Below are 7,307 nucleotides of genomic sequence, written 5' to 3' on the forward strand. Positions count from 1 at the left end.
GTATAAATTTGTTAAATATTTACATGGCAATCTTTATGTATAATTTCATAGTTTGGTAACATTTTAAACTACTGTTCATACTTTTTTTATCTTAAGTTTGGGGTAAGTGGGATTCATGGGGCTGACTGAATAGAAAGGGCTATAGACCCAAACATTAAATTGATTTTTGTTCTCATGCAGAGGCCTTAATGTTTTATAAATAAATGACAGTTTTTATTTTTTAACTTTTCTATTTGTTTTGGGGAAAGTACCCCTTAATTTGATGGCACATTCATTCATATAGTTTTTATCCCAAGTTAGAATGAAAGAAAATATGCTACACAGTTGAGAGTAAGTCTGAGGCACTTCATTGAGGCAGCTCTATTATAAAATATTACTTGATAAATAATTATTTTTGTAAACAAGTTGAGTTAATTTATTCTTAGTCTTCTTACTTGGATATAATTTTAAGATCTTGGTGTTTAAAGACATTTACTTTGTTATATAGAACATTTTCCATCCCATACTTTTTTTAAAAGCAGAACATTAAATTTTTGTCTGAAGGTATGTAGTGCATAGGAGCCTATTTTATCAATAAAGATGAGTGCTTAAAATTCATATGCTCTCCAACTTACTTTGAAAACAGTGCTTAACTTACATTTACTTTTAGGGCTTTTTGTCTCTTCTTACCACAAAACTGGTACTTAGCAACAACTTCTATCTATATATTTGAAGAATTGGCTAGCAACTTATTATTGATCCTGAAAGACGTTTTATTTTCTGTAGTGGGTTTTAAAGCATCCCCCCGAAGGCATAGTCAGGTCCTAACCTTCTGTAGCAGTTTCTTTGCAAAGTTTAAAGGGTCTCAGGATTCAATCACCCTGGATTTAGGATGAGCCCTAAATCCAATGACTGGTGTCTTTACAAGAGAGAAGATTTGAAACAGAAGGACACAAGGAGAAAGCTGTATGAAAACATGCACAGAGTTAGGCTAAGGATTATGAAGTGCCACCAGAAGCTAGGAGAGAGGCATGGAATGAGTTTTCCCTCAAATACTCCAGAAGGGACCAACTCTGATTGATTTCAGACTTCTGGCCTTCTTGATTTTCAGAACTGTGAGAGAATAAATTGCTGATAAGCTACCCAGCCAGTGAGAATGTACAGCAGCCCTAGGAAACGAACACATCTATCATGTATCATGTACTCTCTTTAGTTTTTACCTTACGTAGGGAATGCAATTCTAAAAAATCAGTTATATACAACCTCAAAGATCAAACGTTTTTGATCAAATTGATATTCTTTGATATTTATTATCAAGGTGACTTCCAAAATTTTTTGTTTCTAAACTGCCTTGATAATGTAATATCAAAAATCCAGAACTCAATTTTTGGTGACCAATATCTTTTTTTGACTGTCAGAGAAGAAGAATTTCTAATTGAAATTTAAAGGGACATTTTCTTTTGACCTCACTGGCTGCCCCTCAATTTTTTTTGTTCCTTTTTTTCCTCTAACTTCTTAACAATAGAGAGCCCCAGAGCTCAGTTCTTATTCCTATGTATCTATACTTACTTCCTTGGTGATCTCACCCAATCTCATGACTTTAAATACCACCTGTATGCTGTGTGACTCCCACTTACAGCTCTTATTAGACCTCTCATTAACTCCAGCCTCATTCAACTATGACTATCAGAGAGAGACCTCAAATTTAGGATATCCAAAGCTGAACTCCCGATCTTAATCTCAGGCATCTCCATGTTCCGCCCAAACTCCATCACAGTTGGTAATGACATTTTACCAGCTGCTAAGGCCAAAAACCTTCGTGGCATCTTTGACTCCACTTCCTCTTATATCTTGCACCCAGTTCATCATCAAACCCTGTGACTCTCCCCTCTAAATATATCAGAATCCTGCCGTTTCTCACCATCTCCACTGCTTCCCCTGGTTAAAGCCACATTATGATAGTATTAGAGTGAACAAATTGGATTCAACCAAGATATAAGAGGGAAATAGTAAATTTAATTAATAACCTAAAAGTTAAATTATCAGTATTTACTCAGTGCAGTTTATTATATACTATGGCTTGAAGATTCTAGCAACAGGAAAATTCCCAAATATACCTAAATTTGCATAATCTTAATACTAAACTATAATTAAAATTATAAAAATCAAAAGCATAGGGAGAAATGTTCAGATGCAAACAACGTCAGTATACAGTTGATTCTTGAACATTAGTGTGAATTGCATGGATCTACTTATATGTGGATTTTTGTCAGCAAGTACATGTAGTCGATCCACAGTTGGGAGCCCATGGATGTGAAAGGTCAACTATGCCATTTTATATTGGGGACTGGAGTATCTGCAGATTTTCAGTATCCATGAGTCTTGGAACCGATCCCCACGGACACCAAAGGACAACTGTAGTTAACGTTTTTGGAGTCCTAAGTTTTATACAAATTTTTGACCATGTGGAGGTTCACGCCCCTAGCTTCCACATTGTTCAAGTACTTACAATTAATTCCATTGTTCTTTTTTTATTATTTATTTTTTAGAGAGAGGAAGGGAGGGAGAAAGAGAGGAAGAGAAACATCAGTGTGTGGTTGCCTCTCAGATGCCTCCAACTGGGGACCCAGCCTGCAACCCAGGCATGTGCCCTGACTGGGAATCGAACCAGTGACCCTTAGGTTCACAGGCCAGCATTCAATCCACTGAGCCACACCAGCCATGGCTAATTCCATTGTTTATATACCCTGGCCAGTTAGTTTCTGTTGCCTCCAAACCAAATTTTTTTGTGGCTATCATTGCATAACTGTGTCATAATTTATTCAACTATTCCCTCTATTGATGGACATTCAGATTGTTTGTAGTTTGTTTCTTTACCCAAAACAGTGCTGCAGTAAACATCCATATAGAGTTTATGCACTGGACTTTATTTCTGATGTATAAATTCTCAGAAGTTTGTTAGGTTATGATCATTTAGGCAAGAGTTTATCTTTTACATAAAGAAAAAAAATCAATGTGCATGGTTTAAAATCAAGTATACAGTCAATTGGAATCTTACTATACACCTTGGTTCCTTTAATTTTTTTTTTTAACAAATGATAATCCATTGCAAGTTTTATTTTTCGTATGACCAAAAACAAAAGAGTAGACTGTTTTAAAGTAACCAAAGCCTTCAGGTAATTCACTATATTGAAATCAGTATCAGTAGGGAGAATTAGATCCAAAATAAAAATAACTACTCTTGAAGCACAGGATATACTTCTTGAGTATAAGACATTGATATGAATGAAGGCTAGATTTAGGCTTTCTATAAAACTAACAAAAGCACAAAGCTGGTTAGCATCAGTGTTCCCTGGGAGCTTGCCCTTGTCATGGTTGTACACAAACCCAAGCCTCAGTACATTGCTCTGTTGGTACATAGAGTTGAAGCTGAATAGGACTGGCCCTTGGCTACCTTAAAACACTGGGGATTTGTCAGCCACACTTCAAATTTTAGCATCACTCAGTGGTCAGGTGCTCTGTCCTACCAAATCGGAGGCTGATGTGAGATCAGGTGAATGAATTTCTCAAGTGTTAACTTCCCCCTAGAACACATTAAGGCATCTCAGGTGTAAGTTTCTGTTCCTAGTTCATGCAGACTCTAGAGATATATAGAATACAAGAAGTTAAAAATCTGTTCTTTATTCAGTAGAAAGAAAATCACTGGTATATATCATTGAAGGAATTCAATGAAGAAAGCTGGTTTGGAAGTTGAGTAGCTCTACTTGTGGAATGCAGGATTGTCCTCTGTTGAAAAACCTTCAGGCATTAAGCAAGATAAAAGGGTCTTCTCCGCCCCCACCAGAAGCCTTCAATCTTGTCCCTGAAATTAGTCCTCCAGACCCATAGGCCCAGTCCTAACAATACATATATTTTAGTCATTCTAAGGAATCTTACTTGATACATGTTAGTCTCTTCCAAATGAGACAGCTGGTTTATTTTTAAAAGGAACTGAGCCCTGGCCAGGTGGTTCAGTTGGTTGGAGCATCAGCCTGCACACCAGAAGGTTGCAGGTTCACTTCCTGGTCAGGGCATGTGCCTAGGTTGAGTGTTCCAACCACACGTGTGGGAGGCGACAGTTGATGTTTCTCTCACACATTGATGTTCTTTCTCTCAAATCAATAATATAAGTCCCTCGGTGAGGATTAAAAAACTAAATAAAGCAAAATAAATAAAAAAGAGTTGAAGTCTTTTTTCAATTGCCAAAAACACAGCCCAGGGAGAACTAGGGAACAAAGATACTTAGTGTCTCTTACTTCTTCCAGCTGCATTCATTTCCATGCTCTTCCCAGTGTGCCCACCATGAGTTCAGGAAGGCAAGAGCAAGTCAAGCTGGTCTGGGCCATAGAGAATCCATTAGCAGGAGGAACCGTGAACCTCATGAACGTCATGGGAAAGAGAATAAGGCTTTTTAGCCTTTAAGGATTATAGTCTGCAATACTGTATTATACACTTCAAAGTTACCAAGAAAATAAATCTTAATTGTTCTCACCACAAGAACAGAATTATGATGTAAATGTGACAGAAGTGTTACCTAATGCTATGGTAGTTATAATAATGTATTAAACACATGTACACCTTAAACATACACAGTTATATGTCAATTATACCTCAGTCTAATCCTGTCTGGATTAAGCCGCCCAAAATGCCAAAAGCTGAGACAGCTGACCCCATCACGCACCAAAATGAAGGGTTGTGATGACTGGCTGGGCTTACAAGTGAGATTCCACTGTGTCTCTCCATGAGAACAGAAGGCCTGGAAGCCCCTGTTTATGCTTTTCACCCACTATATGGAATGCACCTGCCCCGTGGTGATTCGGCTACTCCTACTCACCCTCCAGGTCTGCTTAAATGTCACTTCCTCAAGGAATTCCACCCTGGCATTCTGGATTCTACCCCCACCCCCTTATAAAAAGTTCAACTATTTTATTATCTTTCTCACTTATCACACTCTAGGCCCTGAAGCAGGGGCCATGCCTGTACTGTTTGCCATCTTCCTACTGCCCAAAGCAAAGCCTGGCACTTAGACCCTCAAAAAATATTTGTTGAATGTGTGAAGAGGAGATCCAGGTCAAGGGCTACTATCATTGCATAATTTTTAAGAATCTTGCCTTTGTGCTGATGTAGCTTGACCCAGGCCTGCCAATCCTCTCAGTAATCCCTGCGTAAGCCCAAGTTTCCATTTACTTGAGCCCCTCTCTACCTCAATATGATCAAGAGTGGTCCTGGCAGACACAATGGACAAACTGCCCGGAGATCTTTCAAGCAACAATCAGAGTAAAAGGATTTGTGAAGGGTACCAGTTTGGTAGGGCTGCCATGACAAAATAACAGAGACTAGGCAGCTTAAACAGAAACTGATTTTTCTTACTGGAGCCTCAAAGTCCATGACCAAGGTTGGTTTCCTTTGAGGCTTCTGCTTGCACATGGCCGCCTCGCTGTGTCCTCACATGGACTTTCCCCTGGTGTCTCTGTACGTTGTCCTCTTTACAAAGACACTAGTCAGATTAGACTAGGGCCCACCCTAATGCCCTCATTTTAACTTAATTACCTCTTTAAAGCCCTGATATGGTCATGTTCTGAGGTGCTGGGGGGGAGCGGGGGGTGTTAGGGTTTCAACATGAATTTGGAGGGGGACACAGTTCAGTCCCTAATGAAAAAGAAAGCACATGGGAAAGCTCTGGGGGAGGCCCAGTTCTAAGGAAGTCAGGGCCAAGAATTCTGGGGTTTTCATGAAATTTAATAACAAGCATCAAATACACCATCAAGGAATGAACTTTATACCAAAAACTTCTATATAAATGATGCTGTGGAGATAAATATGTATGGATATTGAAATTTTTTGAGTATTATATTCTTTGAAATTAATAATGGCCTATGACCTCAGAAAATAACTTGGAAAAATACGTCTTCACTGCATAAAACTGTAATTCCCCCAAAGAAAAGATCACGGCAATATTAAATTAACATCAGACACCTCCTACCAATTTGCCAGACGAAAACTAAAAATGATTTACATTTTCATTATGATAGGGCATAAAGCACATTAGGAAAGGGAGTCAGTCAGGCATCCCAGATTTTGGCCTGGGCACTATTTTGTAACTGTGACTTCATATAATTGACTCCGTCAAAAATTTCCTCAGGTATAAAATAAAGGAGTCAGATATGATTTCTAAAGTCAATTCCTGGTCTAATATTCTAGCAATTTCTTTGTTAGAATCAGTTTACTATCCCATCTTCTACAGAACTCAACTGGTTAGCTGCTATGGTTGGGCAACCTGGTAGTGAACCTGTAACAGATTATCAGAAACAAAACGTTTAAATTGTATTTAGCAGTATAATTTTCCAGTACTGCTATTTACTTCAGTTTGACACACCTTAAGTTCTAATGACACTAACACAAATTAATCCATTAATGACATCAGCTTGCCCAGATTTCCTTCATTTCCTATTTCATTTATGCTTGAACTGATTTTTCAAATAATTATTTTTCTAATTAATTTTGTCTGTATAGTTATGAAACTGTCTTCTTACATCTTGTTATTATGATGCAAATACAGTTGGTAAAAATTTTTATAAGAATTTTTAATGAGACTTTTTTGTATTTTTCAAAATAGGAATTTATTATTAAAAAATTGTACAAACATGTTTTTTATTACTCACAACTTACTATAAAACTTTTCTTAACAATTTGTAGCCCCCTCCAAAAAAGTGTTTTCTGTCTTTACAATCTTCACTGTCAATGCATTTCGATGGTTTAGAAAATAACTCACAAATATTCCATATAACTTTGTTAGAATGTACAAAGATATGGCAGAAGCCAGATTCCTTACAGTGAATTATAAAAACTTTTTCCTTCAAGTTTAAGGGTTACTGCAATTATATAGACTGTGGATTACAGAATAAACAGTAAACGAGCACCTGTGTATAATTTTTCAAAGCAAAATGATTAATTTTTTTTATTTTGTTTCAGTCTTTGCAAAACATTTTTAAAAGCAAACGTTGAAAATTTTTGTTACCTGAAATTTCAAAAATCTATTGTGCTTTGAAAAAACTTTTAAAAGCAGCATAATTTCAAATAGTGGTTAACTTACAAATGTGATGTGACCACAGCCACGCTGTCACTCAGGCATGGCAGTCACCAGCTTCATGTCCAAAGCAGAACCACTGGCAGAGGCTCTGACAGGTAAGAGAAAACGCCACGAGGAGCAGGCACGCAGCCCAGGGCATCCAGGTACTTTCTTACAGTGGGAAAGAAAAGCATCAAAACTGAAGGGACCCTCCTAAAAA

This window comes from Furipterus horrens, unplaced genomic scaffold, assembly GCF_987537825.1.
Source record: "Furipterus horrens unplaced genomic scaffold, mFurHor1.1.pri manual_scaffold_4, whole genome shotgun sequence".
NCBI classification, from domain to species: Eukaryota; Metazoa; Chordata; class Mammalia; order Chiroptera; family Furipteridae; genus Furipterus; species Furipterus horrens.